The sequence below is a fragment of the Protopterus annectens genome, chromosome 4.part0, assembly GCF_019279795.1.
Source record: "Protopterus annectens isolate FY-2018-M chromosome 4.part0, PAN1.0, whole genome shotgun sequence".
Lineage (NCBI taxonomy): Eukaryota > Metazoa > Chordata > Ceratodontiformes > Protopteridae > Protopterus > Protopterus annectens.
In genome coordinates this window covers 1,352,944,174-1,352,969,610 of record NC_056733.1, presented here as the reverse complement: position 1 = coordinate 1,352,969,610, position 25,437 = coordinate 1,352,944,174, and positions in this window count along the sequence as shown.

The window sequence follows — 25,437 nt, the reverse complement described above, 5'->3', positions numbered from 1 at the left end:
ACTGCCTGTAGTGGTTTGTAATATACAAGGACCATGTTCAAGACATCTGGACAAAGTTGGGGGACACTAGATGAACTTGAGGATTCTTTATAAATATTACTCTAATCCAATGAAAAAGTTAATAGAGCAACAGATCTTGCATGATGATGGATTTTCTGAACAATAAGAAGAATGAAACTCTATTAACTGGCTGTAATCTTTTGTCATTTATAAATGATTGGGAAAGTAAGAGGCAACATCAGGGATGCTCTTTAAACTCAGGGCCAGGTAGGAGGTATGAAGATGTGTGCTGTATGTTGCATGTATACAGGTTTGAGAATAACTGAGGACAGTGCATGTGCTAACATGATGCATTTTCCACCAGTGGTGATTGTCACAAGGCCAGCAGAAAAGGATATGTTAGCACTTGCAATAATTATCAAATGAGTCAGAGATATTCAAATTAAATGGTTATGATATTTTCCTCATTGTATGTAACATGCATGAGAATTACTATGTTCTGTAATTGCTCTAATACATCCTTTTTGGACAGCTTTATCATCTGTAGTCAGCCTATTTCTGAATCCTGGCCTATGTGTATAATTTTATATGGAATTCTATATTTGGAACTATAGCTGTCAAATTCTGTGCTCCTAGTTCTATGTTTATAATTATTTCCAGAGATGTTTTTCTGTAGAATATTTTGTTTAAAATTCAATGTATAGAATTCTATCTAGAGATCTGGGAATGAAAGTCTATATTTATAACTCTGTTTTAATATTTTAATAATTAAACCTGTAAATTTTCCTGGAATTATATGTGAAGAATTCCATCTGAAAAATGATAAGCTAGGAAATCAAGGTTTAGAATTTTATCTGCAAAATTCATGTTTAGAATTTTATTTTTAGCATCTGTAGAACTTTTTGTTGACACCTTTATATGCAGACATCTTTGTTTAGAAGTCTCTGTTTGGTTTGATAATTTGTATCATCCATAACTATCTTCTGAAAATATTAAAATTGTGTGAATGCCAGATGAATGGTTCTTAAAGGACCTCAGAAATTAATGAAGTTGTTGAATGAATAAACAGATGAATAAATAAGTGAATAAGTAAATAAAAAAGAAACTATTAATGAAGAGTTAATTTTTCTATTTATTCAGGTATTCACTTATTCATCTGTCATACTACTGTATTTGTGATCTGATTTGTGATTTGATGTGCACAGTTCTTATGAAGTCCATTATGTGCTACAACAATGATGACAACACTTAACTTTAATAGTTTATTAAAACAGTTTGTGTTACAATAATCACTGCTCTGGTTTGGCTGATTCTGGCTTTTCCCATTGGGTGCCTGACTATTCAAGCTAGTTTTTGGTCTGTAGAACTGTATCTTTCAGAACATTCTCCATAAAATTCTGTCTGTACAATTCTGATTTTAAAATTCCATCTGTAGAGCTGTGTGCATAGAATTCCACTTTATAAGTGCTTGGAATTTTAGCTGTAGAATTTAGTTCCAGCTACAAAATGCTGTTTTTAGAAGTATGAATTTAGATTTCTAGCTATACTATTGTATGAGTAGAATTCAGTGTGAGCAGCTTGAACATTTTGTATTGATAATTCTTTATATATATATATATATTGCCGTATTTAAAATATTGTGTTCATAATTTATTGCATTTAAAATCTGTCTGTAGAATTTATTTGTATACTTCTTTGATTAGTATTATATCTGTGGCATTCTCTGTGTAGAATTCTATGTTTAGAATTCTGCTTTATACAATTCTGTGTCAAGATTTCTGTCTGTAGATTTCTGTGTCGATGTGTTCTGGATTTAGAATGCTCTTCTGTAGAGTGTCTCTCTTTAATAATCTGTGCTTAAAATGTATTTAAAATTCAGTGTTTAGAATACTATCAGCTCTATTTGGTTACTCTATCAATGGATGATGATCAAACTCTTAAGCTTCAGTTGTTTGAAGTTCAACTGGCTGATGTGTGGAGCTCTTCCATAGGAAATCATTATTGTAGAGTTTTGTTGGCAGTAATGCCCTTTAGGGTGAATTTTCCCCTTCTTTGAGCTAGTATAATTGTGGAGTTGATATAGATAGATAGATAGAATAGCTAGATAGATAGATAGATAGATTGATTCAGGGGTATGGGGAGCTTGCCCTCTGTAAAAAAAATATTTAAAAAGTATATGTCAGTTATTTCAGTTATTTTTTCAGCAAATGCAGTTAAGGGATGCCGATCTTCAGTTCATTCTGTTTCATCCACTCATAGCTGAAGTGTAGTATTGTATGTGAAGAACTTACGTTTAGCATTCTTTTTTTTTAAATTCCATTGTGGAATTCTAAATGCAGAATTTGACAGGATTTAGAATTTTGTCTTTTCAATACTTAGCTCTGGAATATAGCTGCAGAATTTTGGTTTTAAATTTTTAAAATCCTTTTCAAGAATTTGGTCTGTAGATTTCATTGTTTAATATATGTAGCATCATGTTTATAGAATTATATGTTTAGAATCCAGTCTTTGGAATACTTTGTCTACAATTCTGTTCATAAAATGTGGCATTTAATTCTATCTACAGTATTCTTTGGTAGAATTCTATTCATAGTAGCTTTATTCATAATTCTATCTGTACACGTTTGGGATAGCTGTGTTTAGAATTTTGTTTGAAGCATTGTGTTTAGACTTCTATTTGTATAATTCAGTTTTAAGGATTCTACCTTCATGATTCTATGTTGAGAATTTGGTCTGTAAATGTCTATGTTTCAAATCCTATATGCACAATTCTTTGACTAGAATTCTGTCTTCAGAATGCTATCTCTTGAACAGTATTTCTAGAATTCCATGTTTTGAATTTATTCCATAGAATTTTGTGTTCGGTATTTAGAATTTTTCTAGTTGACTTCTGTACAGAATTCTGTTTATAGATTTCTGTCTATAATTATATATATATAATTCTGTCTGAATAATTATTTTGTTAAAATAACCTGAATAAATAAGTTTATGTATTGAGTTCTGTCTGTAGAACTCTCCATGTATAATTCTATGTCTAGAATTCTTTGTTTAGAATTATATAAAAATAATTCTAACTGTACAATCCTGTGTTTAGAACTCGAAGAACTATGTGATTAGAATTATGTGTGCAGGAATGTCTATTCAGATGTTTCTTTGTAAATGGTCACTTCCAGATTTCTGCCTCTAGATTTCTCTAGGTTCTGTAGAAAACTGTCCTTAGAATTCAGTTCTACCATGGAACACTGAACAGCAAAACCCTGAACATCAGAAACACTGAAAAGTAATGCCTGAAACACAAAATGGTGCAAAATTAACTTTTATTTTGCAGGAGACTTGTCACTGCACCCCCTGATTTGGGGGTGAAGGCTGCCACACCCCTGAACTTATATATATATTAACTTCACGGTCGCACAAAATCAAAGAAGGGAGGAATCTCCCAGAAGCAGTGAATCACTGAACTAAAGACACACACATATAAATCACAATGGCAGTAACCCAAAGTGGTACTCACACTACTAGCAGAAATTTGTCCAAGGCATCACTGAACTTCTCCCACTGTTTTTGATAGTTACCTTGGGATGTTTTGCATCTACTTGAACTTGCACCAACTCAAGCAGAATTGAACTCAGTTAAACATCTCATTACAATTCTATGTTTAGTGTTGTATCTGTAGAATTAAGCATTTAAATATTATCATCAGAATTCTATCTCTAGAATACATTGTGTCTGCAGAACCACTGTATTTATAATTCTATATGAGGAATTCTATTGTAGAAATATTTGTACTGGATTCCTCCAGATCATATGTTTAGAATTTTGACTTTTAAAATGTTATGTAGACAATTCAGTGGAATTCTGTGCTTAGAACTCTGAGTGCAAAAATATGTTCAAAAGTTTATCAGTGATGGAATAACAATAACTTCATTACAATCTTGTTGAGCAAACTGGGTGAGTCAGATAGTGAGAGCTCTCTACATTTTTTAATTTGAATATTTTTTCTAATATTTCAGTATATAAAATTATAAAAAGCCAAATTATTGAACTCCCTCCCACCCACAATTATTCCGTACCATCATGCACCCACTTCAAAACTTTACTAAAAGCGCACCTAAAAACATGCTGGCTATGCCTTTGCAACTCCCCTATAATATCACCCACCCCATCCACCCACTACCTTTCTTTCCACCCCACTAACTACCTTGATTATAGCAAGCTTGGATGCTCATAAGCCTAGCTACTTATTATACAGCAGGAACTTCTTATTGTAACAATTGTTAATGTCTGTTATGTACTTCGCAGATGATAAAGATTCTAGTTGTCTACTGATGTGCTGTGTTCTTCATCTGTTATTATGTTTGTAATTGTTAATTGCTATGTTGATCAAATTGTTAATTGCTATGTAAATCCAATGTAACTACTGTCAATATATTTTAACTGTGTTGCTTTTCCCCCCGGCCCTATGCTGAAAATGGGCCTACGTCCAGTCGGGTACTTCTGGTCAACAAATGTAAATAAATAAATAAATAAAGCTGAATAAATGATCTAAATAAGAAGCACCTTGCATGTTTACATTAATTTTTACCCATCTCTTGAAAAAAAAAAACAGCTGCTGTAATTGGTGGTATGTACAGCTCCATAGCAAAAGGCTCTTTCTAACATTTTAATTTTATACTAAATTAGTTCAGCAGGATAAACATTAACTGTATCATGGTGAGCCCAGAGGCAACAGAAGCTGTTGAAGACTGGGGGGGCCAGAGGGTGAGAGGGGCACTTAGTGGTCTAAAAAGGGCAAATTTTTAAAACTATTTACTACCACAACATAGGTTCACTTGGAGGACATTTGAAGCTTAGCCAATTTCCCTTTTGGTACTCGAATTAACATTTCCTGATTGGTATTACTTATCCCATGGCTGATAATTGTATATTAGCCCTAGTGAGAATAAATGTGATCATACTATAGATAATTTGAGGGGAGCCATGTAAGGGATGCAGCATTTAGGAACTGCCTCTATCCATTAGTGGCATGAGGGGCAGTCCTAGAATACATTGTCTATTAGCCATCCTTAGATCCAAGTTGTGCATTTGAATATGAACAGGGATGAGCTTTGTTTTACTTGAATGGATAGTCTGTTCTGGAACAGTTGTAGCCCCTGTGATATATATCCATCTCTACACAACATTCAGTTTAGATACCTGAACTGAGTATTTCTGATGCCATTTGACTTGCTGATGTTCAATAGGTCCATCTGTATTAGGTCAGAGGATGCCTTGTATGCCAGACATGTCACCTCTAAGCACTCTGTAGGATATTAAGTATAGTGACAAATCTTTGAGGTGGTCCATGCAAGACTTATTGTTTAGGACTTGTATCCTTTTAGTAAGCTATCTCTGTGGGTATTTCAGTTGTTGCATGGGTCTGGACAGATACATGCCAAAGTGGGCATTATATAAAATGATTGACTTAATGAGGGCTTTGTAAAGGGGGACAATAACATCGCTAAATCTAGTCAAAATCAATTTGTTTATAAGCTGTGCAATATAGAAAGACTTTCTTATGACTCTGGGCACATGATTGTCAAATGGTAGGTCACTGTACACACAAGTTCCCAAATGCTAAATAACTGGGTCAGTTCTCGGGGCATTGTCAATTTGGCAGTTCCATGGAGTAGATGACTTCCCATTGGATACGATAATGTATTTCTTGGACTTTAGTTTCAATTCATGATTCTGGCACCAGTTATTGTTTGGGACAAACCTTCCTGTATGATGGCTAAGTCATTTGGGGATTCAATAACCACTCCTAGCTTGCAGTCATCTCATACTTAGTTGGCCAAAGCCCTTGGGTATTTCATTCTACTTTTGAGATGTATATGCCAAACAGAAAAAGGTCTCAGCACCGAACCCTGGGGGACTCCATGGGTAACTGGTCTCTTCCCCTATTTTGATCTCCTACATCCTGTTAGCAAGCATACATGTATGCATTCTTTGATTCAACTTCCTGATTGTTTTAAATTATATTCATTTTATAATACAGCACCACTTGTTAAAATGTGTTTTCAATTTTTACTTTGGAACAGTCTTCTAGTAAGCAATGGAACAAAATGTATGAACCAATAATGAAAAAACTACCCATTTCAGAAAATTTCAACCATAAAAGGCCACTCAAAATTCTGTCATTACAATCCACCAATATCAGTAAATATACAAAATATCTGCAGAAGTAAGTAATCTAAATAATTCCACATTAAAGGGATCTGTAACTAATGAAGAGGTTGCTGCTAGCAAACAAATTTATATTTCATTGTTTCATCTACAAATAAAGTGCTTGTTGCCCTTGAAGAATAAATTGCCTGTGCTACATTAAAAAAATGATAAGCTAGTAATTTTGCAATGGGGAATGGATGGCAAACTGATAACAGAAACATAGTTACTAGGTAACTCCTCCAAAGGAAGGCATTCATAGGACTGCAGCATCCACTCCCTTTAAAGTACACAGTACAGTATTAGTGATCCATCTGCATACTGTGAGAGTAGAACCCACAGCCTTCTGCATAAAATGTAAATATACTACCTGTTGTGTTACTAACAATGCAAACAGCTTAGCATAAGTTGCACTAAACATCTCTTTCCCTGAAGCTGTCAGCCCCTTATAAGGTCCACTTCACACTTAACTAAATCTCTCAACTTCGCAGCACAAAAAATTTGGAAAAAGCCAAAATTTAATGGGGGGGGGGCCCAAAACCAGAGACACATTCTAAATATTCCTTGTATAATCTTAGAAAGTTGCTAAAATAAAGTGTTTTATGTTACCATGTGTTTCCTGAAAGATAGGAATACTGAAACTTAAAGAGCTATCATTATTTAGTGAATTCAGTTCTCACTGACTTGCCAGAAAACCACAAATTTTAAAAGGAACAGACCAACAATATGAGCCAAATATTCTGTGAAAATCTGGACAGTTGAGAGCTATGGAATCAACTCCCTGAATCACAAGTGGTGGTATGGGTAGAGAATTCAGGCTCTTGTTTGAGCCTGAGTAACACTAACCACCAGGTATACCTAACTGGGGCATTTTATACATACACACACACACACACACACACACACACACACACACACACACACACACACACACACACACACACACACACATGGGAGCAGCATAACTTCTGCAAATAAAAGAACAAAACTCTCCTTACCAGCATGACTCTGGCAGCACCAACAGAACAGCAGCAGCATAACTCCTGTAACACAGAGCAATAAGAGAACAAGAACAGCTAGTTTAGTTAATTTAACTTCCGTGCGCGAATGCACATTAGCGTGAAAACTCTACTTCATTATTTTTTTCCGACAAGTCTTGCAGCTGTAAAAGTGTGGGGGGGCTCCCCCTGGCTCTATGGTTCCATCTCCCATGGGGAAGCCCTTCAAAGAACACTGACGCTGTGATTGTTGCATGGAAGAAGCAAAACACTAATGGGAGAAATCTAAGGAGGGTAGCCACTCAAGAATAATTAATAAAAAATATTGACTGTTGGCACAAGCTTCAGCTGAAATGTACAATGTGTGAGAAGCAAGCATTGTCTCCTAATGCCACCCGATATGGAAAAGGGTGTGAAAAGTTGAAGGTGCTATTTTATAAATGGATGAATAGAGTGCTGTTTGAAGAACTTGGAAGCAGAGAGACAGAGAGAGAGAGGGAGAAAAGAGAAAGACAGGTCTTTTTTTTTTTTTTTTTTTTTTTTTTGGTAAACCGGAATGTAATAGCTAAATAACTGAAGAACATGATGCACTGCATTTGTTTGCGATGAAGGCCATTTTGATTAACGGAAATAATAGACATAAAAAAGTGTTGACAGATAAAATGTATCAGTATAATAGCAAATACAGAATAATGCAGACACATCTGCTCCTGGTATGTAAGCTTTGTAAATTATATTAGTTTCCTACTTACAAAGTATTACTTTATTGTGTTAACAATATATATACTGAGGCAACGTTCTAACTGCTGAACTAAAATTAATAAATTAATTTCTTGTTTAAAAGATACAAATATTAATAGAAGACATATTATTCAAAAATCTGAAAGGGTAGAATTTAATGGGAAAACACAGGGTTAATGTAATTTGTCACATTCAGATGAACAATTGAACTAGTGATAGTTTGCGCCAAAAGTATTTGTTTTTATATTAGATGATGTTGATGGAATTTAAAGAAACTTTTGTTTTGTTTTTGACTGCATTTATTGAACGAGAGCATAAGGATATTTACTTTATATTGAATAGATGTGAATGAGATTTAAAAATGATAAACATGGTTCTTCAGCTCCTAACCAGCAGTCTTTCAATCTATTTACAGAATATCAAGATTGTATGAATATGTTAGAACTAAGCTAACTGCCCTTGCGAGCCATTTTAAGCCTAGCCAATTATCCCTTGTGAGACTCAAACCCTGTATCTTGTGTTTATAAGGGAAACACCTTAACCATTAGGCCACCCTCCCAAAATCCTCTGAATATAAGTTTTTCTTGAAATATTTTTCCTTACCTTTGTGAAAATCATGTGTCTACATACAATGCCTGCACTTCTGTTTCTGAATCTTACTGATTGCCACAGAAAGTTAATCAGCAAAATGTGTGCAGACACAATATTAAAATACTGTATTATTTCTCTGAATGTCTTAAATGTACTTTTTCTCCCTACCATTGTGTATGAATCTGTACACAACACCTATATTTCTGTTACTGATTATTACTGATTTCCTATAAATATTAGGCATATATGTAAATATGTACACAACTAGAAGTTATTTGCAATACTTATATTTCTGCTTCTGAATGTTAGTGATTGCTTCAGAAAGAAAATTAATCCATCATATACGTAAATATGTATGTACCTATTATTCATTCCCCTGAATGTTTTTAGGTCTTCTTATTTTCTTTTTTTTTTCCTTACCATTATGTTATTTCCTATGTCAGCTTAAAATACTTGTATTTTGTTAATGGATGTCATTTGTGGAGCTTTTTTCTCTGGGCCACAACTAAAAAGGGGCTACTCTAGTTAAGTTGACCTATCCTGATTCATTAAGGAAACAAATGAACAAACAGACAAATAAATGAAATGTTATGCTTTAAATAGTTTGGTCATGATGGCTGTGCAGTAGCATCTATGCAAAACATTTTAGAGAATAATAATGTTTAGCTAATTATCAGTGAATTTTTTTAAAACCCTATCAAGTGAAGTCAGGTACTCACACAGTAGTAGTTTCCAAAGTTTATTCTTCAGACTTTGCTTCAAACAAATGATAAAAACAATAAAAAACAGTAACCATAAAGTGCTTTTCGTCCCACCCCTTAGTGAGACTTCATCAGACAGTTGCAACAAGAATGTTTCAAACAGTAAATACAAGTTGTGTAAATACAAATATGTGTAAATATAAATATAGCTCATTAGTTCGAAAACACTCTTAAAAGACCTTCTAAAAGTATATTCAGAAATATTTAAAAACCATGCTAACATTAAAACCAATAGTTAAGGTAACAGTAAAAAGTGAGAAGTCAAGAATGAAGTGTAAAACTGAAAACAGTATAAAATAAAATACTTTACCACTGTGTGAAAAAGTATTAAAATCTTTAATAATGATAGTTCTAAAAAGTAGGATGAAGAAATATATAATAAAACACTTATATTAGCCCCATGTTGTCTGAATTTAAAACCATCAAGCTAAAAAGCTATAAAGACTGGAGCAAAGAAACCATCCTGTAAAGGACATCCGGTGAATATGATAAAAGATGAAGTAAGAGTGTACACATTCACATAAACAACTCTAAATGCAGACACATTCATGTGTAGATAACAACTAAGTGAATGTGAATAACCATGTATATGTATAAACATGTATATACCTAACTAAACAAATAAGTACATTTTTGACTATTTAGATAAATATTTAACATACCCTGTTTAAGCAAAAATGTGAAACCTTTCTTGCAGGCTGAAGTGAATAAGGTATATATTCACCTCATTAAACTCTTTAGTTTAAGGATGCAAGATGTGGAATAAACTTCATTCAGTCCTGGTGGTAGCAGGCCCTAGTACGAAGTTCCCATATTAATTCCAGTTTTTCTAGGAATAATGAACTAAGGCCACCCCATCCATCACTCGTAACCTGGTCAGTCACTCTAAATTTAAAAGAGTGTAATGGGAAAGCACTCACATGTATAGCCAGAGCATTTTCCTGCTTTGATGTTCTGATGCTGTAAAGGTGTTCGTAAACCCTTTCTTTTAGTTTCCTGTCCAGCTTCCCAATATAAAAAGCTGGGCAGGTTTGACATTGGGCCAAATAGACTATACTTTTACTATTACAGTCAAATATTCCCTTTGAAGCATAGGGCACTCCTCTGATCAAGAAGTTGACCCCAATCTCCATGGAGGGGCCAAAAAACAGAAACACGAAAGTCTTGAAGAACAAACCAAGCAGGAATCCTCGTACACCAGCGTCTTTAATGAGAGCAAGCAACAAAATAATCACAACTTAGCGCTTTCTCCCTTACAATAAGGGCATCATCAGAGTTGTGAATCCATCTTAAAAATCACATGTTTAAATACCAAACCTAATGAACACACCCCCCTTGTCAACCAATTAATACAAAAATGTAATTTTTACGAAATGAAGTTTTTAAAGGAAAATTAATTCTTCTTTAAAGTCTTCACTAGTTATTAAAACATGGAGGGGCATTGGGGGCACATGCTATACTTTATCATCCCTTTCCTCCTGCTTCCAAAATTGTCTTACTTCCTAGTCTGTAATTTGTGTCTTTCGGCTTTTCCCAGTTTGGGGGTCACTACAGCAGAACTCCGGTCTGCTAATGATTGGTAGTGGATTTTTACGTACCGGGTTACCAGCCCTGACGCACAACCTTCAATGAAGGCACGCCCCATTCTAAGCTTTTTAAATTCCTACTGCATCTAAAAACTACTTTAGGGGGTCCTTCAATTTAGCATATAAATTGTGGTCAAGGACAATTAAATCCTAGTTCTTATTAATGATGTCTTTCTTTGATATCGTAACTATTGCTATCAAAAGTAGTAATAAAAGTGGACCCTACTAAAGAAGCATCATCATGAACCATCCAAACTTGGTTGATTTCCATTTGTTCCTCATTAATTTTAACCCCCAGTATAGGTTGGTACATGACCCTATGCCTCTTGTTTTGTACTTCTCTTACCAGTTCCCTAACCATAGGTAGAAGGTCTCCCCTCCTGATAAACATATCCTGAAGTTGATTACATTCTAGTAAAAACTCCTCTTGTGTGGAAACCATCTGAGCTGCTTGAACCAGTTGGCCTTTTACCAATGAACGCTTAATATATTGACCATTTTTTGAAGAAATATGTAAAATTACAAAAACAGATCTGCAAGGACTCATAGTCCTTTTTAAGGAGTATACAGGATTTACAGTTTAATGAGGGCTTCAATTTCCTAACTATAGACATTAAAGATTTGTACACGTCCATCCCACATGTTGAGCGTGTAGAATGGCTCAGCCTGTTACTGCTAGAACTGGAAGCCCCTAGAAGTTTAATTTCTCTGCTCACTGAACTGTTGGACATAGTGTTGTCTAATAATTATATTACCTTCAACAACAGGTTTTTCGTCCAGTCCATTGGCGTAGCAATGGGCTCCCCATGTGGAGCCAGCTTTGCCAACCTAGTGATGGCTTCTTGGGAAATGGAGTTTATTTTAAATGTACCTGAAATTAGAAGCCAAATACACTTTTATACAAGATACCTAGACAATATCTTTATGTTGTTTAAGGGTGATGAGGTGGAAGCTAATAATCTAGTGAGATACCTCAATAATACCACTGTTTTTTTACAGTTCACACATACTTTCCACATGGATAGAATAGCTTACCTGGATATTGACTTTAAAAAGGACCTAATTAATGGTTGCTATACAGCTCGTATTTTCAGGAAAGATACCTACTCGAATGCTTTTTTACATTTTGACAGTTGTCATCCACTATTTCAAAAGCGTTCAGTGGTAAAAGGCCAACTGGTATGAGCAGCTCGGATGGTTTTCACACAAGAGGAGTTTTTACTAGAATGTAATCAACTTCAGGATATGTTTATCAAGGGGGGATACCCTCTACCTATGGTTAGGGAACTGGTAAGAGAAGTACAAAACAAGTGGCGTAGGGGCATGTACAAACCTATACTGGGGTTTAAAATTAATGAGGAAGAAATGGAAATCAACCAAGTTCGGATGGTTCATGATGATGCTCCTTTAGTAGGGTCCACTTTTATTACTACTTTTAGTAGCAATAGTTATGATATCAAAGACATCATTAATAAGAACTGGGATTTAATTGTCCTTGACCACAATTTATATGCTAAACTGAAAGACCCCCCTAGAGTAGTTTTTAGACGTGGTAGGAATTTAAAAAGCTTATTACAGACTAGGAAGTAAGACAATTTTGGAAGCAGGAGGAAAGAGATGATAAAGTGTAGCATGTGCCCCCAATGCCCCTTCATGGAGATTGGGGTCAACTTCTTGATCAGAGGAGTGCCCTATGCGCCAAAGGGAAAATTTGACTATAATACTAAAAAGTATAGTCTATTTGGCCCAATGTCAAGCCTGCCCAACTTTTTATATTCGGAAGTCGGACAGGAAACTAAAAGAAAAGGTTTACAAACACCTTTACAGCAATAGAACATCAAAGTAGGAAAATGCTCTGGCTATACATGTGAGTGCTTTTCCATTGCACTCTTTTAAATTTAGAGTGATTGACCAGGTTACGAGTGATGGAAGGTGTGGCCCTAGTTCATTATTCCTAGAAAAACTGGAATTAATATGGTAGCTTGGTACTAGGGCCAGCTACCCGCCAGGACTGAATGAAGTTTATTCCATATCTTGCATCCTTAAACTAAAGAGTTTAATGAGGTGAATATATACCTTATTCACTTCAGCCTGCAAGAAAGGTTTCACATTTTTGCTTAAACAGGGTATGTTAAATATTTATTTAAATAGTCAAAAATGTACTTATTTGTTTAGTTAGGTATATACATGTTTATACATATACATGGTTATTCACATTCACTTAATTGTTATCTACACATGAATGTGTCTGCATTTAGAGTTGTTTATGTGAATGTGTACACTCTTACTTCATCTTTTATCATATTCACCGGACATCCTTTACAGGATGGTTTTCTCTGCTCCAGTCTTTATAGCTTTTTAGCTTGATGGTTTTAAATTCAGACAACATGGGGCTAATATAAGTGCTTTATTATATATTTCTTCATCCTAATTTTTAGAACTGTCATTATTAACTACTACTGAAAGTTATTTAAGATTTTAATACTTTTTCACACAGTGGTAAAGTATTTTATTTTATACTGTTTTCAATTTTACACTTCATTCTTGACTTTTCACTTTTTACTGTTACCTTAACTATTGGTTTTAATGTTAGCATGGTTTTTAAATATTTCTGAATATACTTTTAAAAGGTCTTTTAAGAGTGTTTTCGAACTGATGAGCTATATTTATATTTACACATACAAATATATTTACTGCATACATACTTGTTTTACAAGAAGCTGGATTTTTAAAGAAGCATACAATGAGCTAATTGTTCTTTCCTGCTTACTTTGGGGGTGGGTTTGCCTTTTGCTTGGAGGAAGTTGATGTGGTTTGAATTTGTATTTACTGTTTGAAACATTCTTGTTGCAACTGTCTGATGAAGTCTCACTAAGGAATGAGACGAAAAGCACTTTATGGTTACTGTTTTTTATTGTTTTTATCATTTGTTTGAAGCAAAGTCTGAAGAATAAACTTTGGAAACTACTACTGTGTGCGTGCATCAAGCCCTCTTGCCTGCATTCCTGTTTTTGCAGTTACCTGTTTCAGTATTCAAAGTCAGGTGCTCCCCAAGCTTAGTTGCATCCTACCATATCAGAAATTTGTAAGGCATGTATACAGCTGAGCACTGAGCTGGGCACAATTGTTTGTGTTCTTCTGCATTCTGGGATCAAAAGATGTGTTGTGTCATATTTGAAAGCAAGAAGTAAAAACATCAATGCTAATTGCACAGCAACAAAGTCCTAATGCCCAAATGTTTAAAGCTATCCATTCTCTGCTGCTCTGTTTGTTTTAAAATGTGCATCTGCTTATAGAAAACAGCACTTGCACAGCAGTCTATGTGATATACACAATCGATATTGTCCAACAGGGTGAGTGAATATAAGGGGAATTAATGAATACACAGGTAGATGGGCTTACCAGCAATAGAAGGGCATTAATTCTCTGATAATGACCATCCTGGAAGGCATTATTGTGTTTAGAAAACTGAGTATTAAATTGTTTTGCATGTTATATTATATCACACACACACACACACACACACACACACACACACACACACACACACACACACACACACACAGACACATACACACACACACCAATACGCAGTTATAGAGAATTTATGGATTAAATACACTCCATCTGTCTCATTCTGATCAAATAAATTACAAAAAAAAAAAATAACAGAATACAAAGAATTGCAGCCCTTAAAACTCAAAAAACCTCACCCCCCATACCTGTTAACTCTCAGTAAATTTGTAATTTGCATTGTAACTATATGTTTCCTTTTCATGTTTCTGCATCCATGTATGCATTACATTTGGCAGCCTTGTTGGACTTTCATACTGTTGTATTTTATATTTCTTTTTGATATAGAATAATGCAATCTGTATTACATGCATTTCTTGCGCAATGTGTCCAGCCTAACTGTCCATCTCAGCTGAGAAATGAATTCAGAACTCATAGCAGAGGCTTCCAGTATGCCCATGTGGCTTACTTATAATATAAGCATTTACAGTAGTTAGTTGTTGTGTCTTTCAGCTTTTCCTGGTTAGGGGTTGCCACAGCTGAACACTGGTCTGCTAATGATTGGCAGTAGATTTTTATGTGCTGGCTTGTCAGGTCTAACGCACAGCCTTCAACAAAGGAACGCCCATTCACACATGTCGCCACACAGAAGACGCTCTAGCTGAGAACAGAACGGGCAACGTCTAACTGTGAGGTGACAATGCTACCGCAGCACCACCACTATTAAGGCAAAGGTGCTATAAAATCTGGAGGTACGGATGGGAAAGGTGTCACTTGACAATGAAACTTTGGGAAGGGAAGGGATGTATGCCTATGGCTGGTTCTTCTTTCTCTCTCCAAACTACTCACATACCTTAAAAGCAAACATGATCACTTTTTACAGCCTCATTAGTATACTTCAGTCTTGTTGACATTAGGAAACAATAAATACAAATCTTCAGTTTTTTTCTGTATTATAGTATGAATTATAGTAAGTTGTTTTTGCAAATGGACTTCAATTTTGAACTTGAACAATTTTGCCCTCTAACAGTGCAGTGTCTATACTCTAATATCATGCAGTAATAAAATGAGTATGAAAAACAAATGACATACAAAACCATTTTTTTCATAAACTGTCTGTCAGTGTTAGGCCTGTAGCATTGGTAATACAATGGTCAGCACAGCTGCCTTCCAAGCAGTTGCCCTGGGTTTGATTCCTGTTCAATGCAAAAAGTCTGTATATTCAGACACTTGGCTAGGCTTAAAATGGCCCACAACAGCAACTAGGCTATTATTTGCCTATGAACTTAATTACAGCAAACTATTGCTAGTTCTAATAACAGTTTTTCTTATATCACATAAACTTGTCTTTTATGCTAAAAGCTAAGTTTAACTATGAAATTGTTAAAAGTTTCTGTGTATTTGAGTATAACATATGGAACGTTAGTCTTCTCCCATTCAATTGATCAGATATAATCAAAACCCATGCCATCAGACATCTAATAATAATACATAAAACAATGTTTATGCAGTGCAGCAAGAACTTATTGCACCCCACACCTACAAATTTTAAAATTTGTTATCTCTGAGATCACACAACAGTGGAGAAAAGGATAAACTTCCAAACTCCAAATGCTATACGAGCTTTGTATTTACTCCTTTCTCATTGGCCCTCTTCAAATGAAATCTGGATAAGTGACTGGGTAACCATAAATTCAACCTGGGTAGTTCACCTGTGTCCCTCTTGGACAGGGGAAATAGGTGTTGATCGCAGAAATAAGGGTAGAACTTGGCTAGGCTTGTAAGGTCCCTACAGCCATTAGTCTAGTAACTTCCTATGATCCTATGATTACTTAGATGAATGGGGAGAATGAGAAAAAAATAAATAAAATTAAAAGTCTCATGCCTTTCCCATCACCATTTTAAGGTTTATTATAGATAGATAGATAGATCATATATACATTCATACACACACACACACACACACACACACACACACACACACACACACACACACACACACACACACACACACACACACACCTCTATATCTTTATCTTTCTCTCTCTCTCTCTATATATATATATATATATATATATATAGGTCTACTTTTAAATCTCAAAAGACTGAAAGAACGACTTTCAGTATCTTGAGACTTAAACACCGAACACCCACTATACCTAATTATTAAAAAAACGAATGTCACTATACTCAAAATTCATAATACCAAATTTTCAGTAAGCAATGTTCAGTTTATTTAATATAACCTCCACCGCAACATCACAAAGACCACCTCCCCACTAAACCCTATCTAAGACACTAAACACACACACACCTAAAAAACCTATGCATAAGCAGGGGGCAAGCCCCCCTGCACCCACCTGGGGGGGGCTGTGCCCCCCACACCCAGTACCATGAACTACAAAAAAAAAACTTTATGCACCCTATACTTACTTTGTACACCATCACACATACACGTGAAAAACGCAGATACTAAACATCCAAAAAACACACCGCCTTCAACACTAACACACATACAAACTCACCCATCTAACCCATCCAACTCTCAAAATTTCCAACAAAACTAAAAAACAACCAAAAACCACTGTGGCCTTCACAGAAAATAAAAAAACGTAGCTTTAGCGTTAAAAAAATGTTATTAGTACACTTTCGTCATCAGGCAAGAAAAGTCTAGTGACGAAAGCGTACTAATAAAAGTTTTTTTAATGCTAAAGCTATGTTTTTTTATTTTACATGAGGGCCACAGTGTTTTTTTGGTTGTTTGTAGTTTCTTTTACCACTTTGTATGGTGTGTTTTTTAAAACTAAAAAACAAAAAACCCTACCCCAAACCCTTAAACACTTACAACCTATCTGAATCTCCATACACAGCCACACATCATTTGTCATATCCAACTCCCAGACCACAATGCACAGCAAACACAAAGCACAACACACCACACCAACAGCAGATTCGATAAATATAACACTCAGTAAACTTCAGTTTCGATTAACTGCAGTTTCGATATTTTATTCTCTAGATACTGAAAGGTGATCTTTCAGTATTTCTAAATTTAAAAGGGATCCCATATATATATATATATATATATATATATATATATATATATATATATATATGTGTGTGTGTGTGTGTGTGTGTGTGTGTGTGTGTGTGTATATAAATTATATAGGCATATGGGAAGTGGAACCTTATATCTCTGGGTTTGTTGGTCTACAGGTGTCAGAGCCAGTACAGTTGAATGAATATCAGCAGATCAAAGCGTACTGGCTTTATCAGTAAGAGATTGCCCTACAGCAGAGATTGGGGACTATGCTCTTTCTCCACTGTAGTGTGATCTTGGAGTTGGTATATATTATTATCAGGTGGTGTGGGGGGTGCAGGGGGGCGTCCCCCTGTGCAAAAAACATTCCCCTGGATTCTGCATGCCTTGCACGACATGCAGGATTAGTGCAAGAGCTCTAGCAGGCAATATGTCTGCCGTGAAATCCAGGAACAGCCTGCAGGGGCGTGAATGAGCGCTCCTGCACTAGTCCTGGACGGACTAAGCCCCTGTATGCAAATCACCCCATTTGCAGGAGTATTCTATGCAAATGATGTGAATTTGTGATCAAGGAAGCTTGAGACCGGCAGTGCAGGACTAGTGCAATCTGCAGAAATGTACTCGGTTAGTAACTGAGTACATTTCTGCAAAATCCAAAACAGAGCTGTGACAGCTCCAAATAAAGGCTGCATATCAGTCAGGAAGCATGCCATGTATAAGGCCATTGGCACTGCAAACTGCTTAAAAAATAAAAAAATAAACTTTTATTTTTATTTAGCCGATCTCGGCTGTTTAAGAGTAGGGCAGCTGCGTGCAAACGGGATCGGGGGAAAATAATAAAATAAACTTAAAATAAGCATTCTAACTAAAACCACTATTCTGCCATGAAAGTCTATGGTAGGCAGAAGACAACATGGCCAGTGAGTACTGGTTGCTAAGGGGGGAGGCTCAGTGTGAGACATGTTACTATGCATTAACAGGCAATCCTATGCAAATGAGGGGAATGATAGTGAATCCCAGTTTTTCCCCAGCATGCTAGTCAGGTCCCAACAGTGTAAGATTACGAATAGCTTGGTGCAAACCTAGGAGGTAGTTGACATCATGGGGGTGTGTCTTAGGCATACTGTAAGCGGATTGGAGCCCTGTGGCTCGGGCTTGCTCCTACCTTAGCACAGCTAAGCTACGGGGTGTGTCTGAATCTGCCTAGCAATCTTTACATTGCCTAAGCGGGTGTGTGCACCACGCACTGGGTTTTAAAGGAAGAAAAAAGGTTAAACTAGGAAATAGCAGCACTGTGCACATTTGAGCAGTCTGTTTGCGCGGGGTGCCCCTGGGCTTAAACAGGAAGGCAATGGGATGGGAAAACAGCAGTAGGAAGGTAATCAAGGAGAACTAGCATAGCTGGCAGGTGAAATGTATCAGAATCAGCCAATTACACAAGCAGCAGACCAGCCCAGCCCAGAAAACTGCTATGAACTATGCAAACACCTTCCAACCATGCAAACACCTTCCCCTCTGGGTTTTTCCACACTATACACCACCAGTGTATACAAGCAGGGAACTTTTAACAATCAAAACAACAAAATGATAGGGGCTGCAATAGCTATCATACAACAGTAACTTGTGGAAGAGGCTGTGGGTGGTGAGGATGTGAATGCTGTCGACCAACCCACAGTGAGGAGACAGAGAAGAGTGTACAGACCCAGGGTAACCTACCAGGGGCTACATGAGCTGGAGATAGTGGAGCACTATAAGGTGGACAGGGACCTCCTACAGCAAATTGTTGAGCTGTGCTGGCCACGCCTCACACACAGAACTAACAGAGGGGAACCGATCCCAGTGGATACCAAGGTATGGTAGGCCTAAGAATACTATCTACAGGTACCTTCCAAAGGCCAACTAGGAATATGATGGGGATCTCACAAGCATCAGCATCCAGGGTACTCCACCAGTTCCTGGATGCCATGTCAGTACATGTCAGTGAGCATGTATATTTCCCCAACACCCATGTGGCGTTGGCCAGCAATATGCAACTGTTCCACCAAACAGCAGAATACCCTGAGGTAGTGGGTTCTATAGACTGCATGCACATATGCATCAAAGAACCACTTGGTGAGCGGGGTAGGGTCTGCATCAACCACAAGGGCTTCCCCTCCATCAACTGCCAGGTCGTGTGCGATGCCCAGGGTGTAATAATGAATGTGTGTGCTGGCTGCCCTGAAAGCTATCATGATTGCCACATCTGGCATCTGATGCAGCTGCACCAGAGATTTGCCAATGGGGATATTCCTCACGGTCACCTAGTGGGGGATGCTGGATACGCACTGGAGCTATGGCTGATGACACCCATCAGAAATGCACACACACCCGAACAAGAACTTCTTAATGTGGCACACGCACAGACCAGAATTACAGTAGAGCATATGTTTGGGAAGCTCAAGTCATGGTTCCAGTGCCTGGACACATCCGGTAGAGCCTTGTAGTACTCACCAGCTACATGTACCCAAATTGTCATCATATGTGCCATGCTACACAATATGATCCTACAGAAACAGCTGCAGCAGGAACAGCACGGGGCAGGGCCACACAGCCCCTCACCATTGCCAAGGCCTGCACAGGCACAGAGTGACTCGGAGGAGGAACAATCTGAGCATGCCCCAGTAGGCAGAAGGAGGTGTGCCCAGTATGCCCTGGCCTTGGCAAAGAGGCAATGCATAGCACATACACTGACACAGGAGGGACCCAGGGAATAACACCTCTCTCTGACTCTCACATACAGTAAAAGGGATGCCAGCCATGACACTAACTGTGCTCAACCATGTATAGGGAGTGTACTATGTGCATCCGACATAGGCAGCCCTGCAGCACCACCCTTAATACTGGGACACCCACAAGGTAAGTGACTCACACATGCCAGTCAGGGAGGTTCACATACCCAACAACAGTCACAGCCAGCAGGACAGGTGTAGACAAACACAAATAAAGGATGTGCTATGGCCTCTGAATGATGCCTATGGGTAACCCCCCCCCAGGCCTACACAGCCAGACCATAGCAGATCAGGCAGTGGGATGTTACTTCTGAAGGGTAGGAAGTCAGAAACTAATATGTAGGTAAATCAAAGCTAAGATCTGTAGTACACTGATATGCCTCTAGTTAGCATGCTAGTTTAGAATACAGAATGAAATGGAGTATCTAACATACCAGTACAGTCATAGCAAATGTGTACACGTGTCAAATGTACCCCCATCCTATGTAGAAATGTAGTAACAGTCAGGTGTGCCCCACAATCCTGTGTAGAAATGTAGATATAGTGAGGTGTGCCCCCCATCCTACGTAGAAATGTAGCAAAAGTCAGGTGTGCCCCACCAATCCTGTGTAGATTTGCAGAAATAGTCAGGTGTGCCCTCCCCCAGTCCTGTGTAGGAATGAAGAAACAGTCAGGTGTGCTCCCCCCAACTCTACTGAATTATGTAGTAATGGTCTGGTGTGCCCCCCCCAATGTGATGTACACACGTCATAACAGTCAGGTGTGCCCCCCCCACAACCCTATGTAGAAATGTAGTAACATGTATGTGTAGGTCTAATACCAGTGGAGCACAGATGCACAGAGATGGCCAAGGTAGCAAGATAGGTTGCAGCATCTGCAAAATATGCAGGTATGTGTGTGTTAGGTTGGTGTGGTCCCATATCGTGTGAGAGTGGTCGGTAGGTATGCATGTTGAGGTAAGCCTGGTGGCCATTGCCCACTACCACTGATGACAGGGACAAGTCCTCACAACTGCAGTGCCATACACAATACCCATCAGTATAACACAAGTTAGCAGTAAGCCACTGCAAATGTATGGTGGTAATATGTGTCACCATCTGAAAGACTGACATGGCATGGCTGTTGGTCTACATATACAAGCAGTACACAGGGGAAAGTACCCCAGACATACAGTATATATTGTGTCACTGTGAAATGAACACACCATTGGAAACGTACATACAGGTGTGCATTACATTATTTGGTCCTGTAGTAGGGGATACTGGTGTTGTCTGCCTAAATACTCGCAGATCACAAAGAAGGTAGGACTGATGTATTGGGAAACAGCTGATGTACCTGTACATGCAAGCATAACTGGAATGCCGAATGCATATCTGTGTTTCAGATGCAAGTAGTGTCCAAAGTACACATGCACCCAGCTCATGCAAACACCACCCACAGGCATCCCTCTGGTCATATCCCTGCTGTGGGGAATGGGTACAGTAAAGCCCCACCTGTATATGGCAATAGCGGAAGACTGCAGCATGCAGTGCAGGTGTCCCATGCAGGTGTGTCCCTAGTGGTAGGTAGCACCCTGCCAGCATCCACACCACCTGAGCAAGACTGTTAGGAGGTATTGCCATGAACACCTATCACACCTACCCTGTCACACCAGGGGAATATACTGTATGGTGGTCTGGGACTGTAGGACTGACAGAATGCAAAGACCTGTCACATCTGGCATGCAGCAACACCTAATGCCCCACAGACGTCTGCCAAAGGCCTGTGTCTCACATGTACTGCCAATGTATGTTATGTCATGGACACCCAAATAACAACATAACACACCCCACATAAGCCATATGCAAGGCCATGTGGACAAACCACAGTAACATGTCCACCATGTCCCACTGCATGAACTGTAGACCAACACTAACACACAGCTGTGATGGGGCGATACCCTTAGGGAAAGTATCATAGAATGTATGCATAATGTATGGAAGAGGTTAGAATAACAGGGGAGGGTGGGAGCATGGGCAACATGGAATGTGCAGGGTCCGACACCAAGCTGTATGCACACACTATCCCTGGCTGCAAACACATAAATGGGTGGCTACACACATGCCCGTACACCACAATATGATAAATGTCTTGACCCATGGCCCCTGCCCCTGGCTGACCAGTGCAAGTCTGTACAGCTGGGAGGCATTGCCACAGCAAGATAAGCCCATACTGTCATGTTGATGGGCATACAAGTATAGGATCCTCTGTCAGTACTGTACCAAGGTGCTGAACCGGATACACAAAACCAGCAATAAGTGTCTGCAGCTCCCCCTCCAGAATGGTATAACTTACCATTAATACGTAGGTGTCTGCCCACAATACTGGACACAGCCGCAATCACCCTTGTCCCCCAAGACATCACTGTGAGCAAGAATGTCCACCTGACATGGGGACATGAAACATCACTGTGTATAACAGTACACATCTGAATATCTCTGCTAACAGCAGTACCATGCAGCTGAAGCAGCACAGACACAATCACCTACAGTACACACTATCCTCTGCACAGTTTGTCCTCACATTGCCAAATGACCAACAGATACTCTGCAGAAACAGTCTGCTACCTGTAGGTGTACAGCACAAAGGTCTGCACTGCAGTACAATCTACCTGGACTCATTCCACACATTCAATACAGACAGGCATACTGGGCATGCACACACACTTGGAGAAATGAAGGCAATGTCAGTCAACAAAATACTGAAAGGTCATACTGGGCATGCTCACACACTTAATCAAATGAAGGCTATGTCTGCAAACACCAGTGGACCAGACATACCTGGCAGTCGCAGATGCTAGTGCAGACACTCCTCAGTATGCACCACTCATGCTTTGCACACACAGTGGATAGGAATACAGACATATATCTAAGGACAATGCATTATAATAAGCCAAAGGTAGATGTACATAAATGTGTGGAAAAGGGTGACTGTGACAAGAAGCCATCCAGGTCTGTCCTACCCAGCACACAGACAAAGGGCCACAACCACATGAGGTTCAGATGTCACTCACTGTAGATACTAGCCACCAGTATCTGTCAGCATTACAGACTATGTGGTACAAGTGCTAACTGTGCAACATGACTGTACAAGGAAGTAGTCACCTAGCAGCTATATTTTTAGAAAAAACACCGGCTTGCTGGAAAACGGCAATAAAGGTTCCACAGATCCTCTGATGTTCACCACCAAACGTTTAATACACAGCAATACTGCACACAGGTCTACATTAAATTTAACAACATAAATACGTGATGTTTAGCGCTTTCATCTGCCTACAGCAGACTTCCTCAGAACAATTCTTATTTAAACATCCTGAGTATTTATACGGTAATTGGCGCCAAAAACAGTTTTAAAAATTTAAAGATTTAAAGGCATATATACAATTTTATTGCACATCTCTCCATAGTAAAATTGTTACTTGTACTAGGGATTTTGAACTTATTTCAGTCTTCTCCATATTATATTAAAAACTACTAAGATATATTCTATTATAAATAGCATAAATATATTTAAAAAACTACATAAAATGTCCATTATAAAATATCTCTCTATAAATACTTGACATTATACTAATAAATAATAATAATTGGATACATTATAAATACAGTACTATTAGATATGTATATAAAATAATATTTTATAAATACAATACTATTAGATATATGTATAAAATGATAAAAATGATAATATATTCCTTTGCATTGAATGCCATCAATTTCATAAATAGTGGAAAGTGTCATATAACAGAGAAAAAAGACCCTATTTCCTACCTACCTATAAATCACATTTTTAAAAGGCTTAATACTTATGAAGTCATTCAATCCTGGTTTTCTTGTTGCATCTGTAAGCATCTGCCACCTGCTCTCTTTACATGCTAAATTATTTTTCCAGTCTCCTCCTCTGGGATTCAAAATTCCTGATCAATGATCGAGAATGTAAAGAATGTGTATCTCCTGTTTCTTTAATATGTCTATACAGGGCATTCTTCTGATCTTTAGTTTTCATTCTGTAATTGTGTTCATAAATCCGCTTGTTTAACTTTCTCTCTGTCTTCCCTATGTAGAAGGCTGGACAGGATTTACATAATGCTATATATACCACCTGTTTTGTATGACAACATCCTCCCTTGCTCTTAATCTTGGTATAATTCGCATTTTCTAACCTTATATGTGATGTTGTATTAATGAATTGACATTGAGAACAGTTCCCACATTTCCTAGTATATGTGTCTGTATTCCTATTGCTTTTTTCTTTTCCGCCTGTCTTCTCTAATAATTTCTTGATGTTAGGGGCTGTCCTGTATACTATAGTTGGTTTATGCCCTAACTTTTCTCTAGTAACTTCAGTCACAGTAATAATGTCCCAACATCTCTCCACAATTTCTTTTATATAATTCACATCAGGTGAATATGTCAAGACACAAACTCTTCCTTCCTTATAAACCATATTTACATCCTTTTCAAGTGAAATTTCAGGTCTACCTAATACAACATCACATATAAGGTTAGAAAATGCGAATTATACCAAGATTAAGAGCAAGGGAGGATGTTGTCATACAAAACAGGTGGTATATATAGCATTATGTAAATCCTGTCCAGCCTTCTACATAGGGAAGACAGAGAGAAAGTTAAACAAGCGGATTTATGAACACAATTACAGAATGAAAACTAAAGATCAGAAGAATGCCCTGTATAGACATATTAAAGAAACAGGAGATACACATTCTTTTACATTCTCGATCATAGATCAGGAATTTTTGAATCCCAGAGGAGGAGACTGGAAAAATAATTTAGCATGTAAAGAGAGCAGGTGGCAGATGCTTACAGATGCAACAAGAAAACCAGGATTGAATGACTTTATAAGTATAAAGCCTTTTTAAAAATGTGATTTATAGGTAGGTAGGAAATAGGGTCTTTTTTCTCTGTTATATGACACTTTCCACTATTTATGAAATTGATGGCATTCAATGCAAAGGAATATATTATCATTTTTATCATTTTATACATATATCTAATAGTATTGTATTTATAAAATATTATTTTATATACATATCTAATAGTACTGTATTTATAATGTATCCAATTATTATTTATTAGTATAATGTCAAGTATTTATAGAGAGATATTTTATAATGGACATTTTATGTAGTTTTTTAAATATATTTATGCTATTTATAATTGAATATATCTTAGTAGTTTT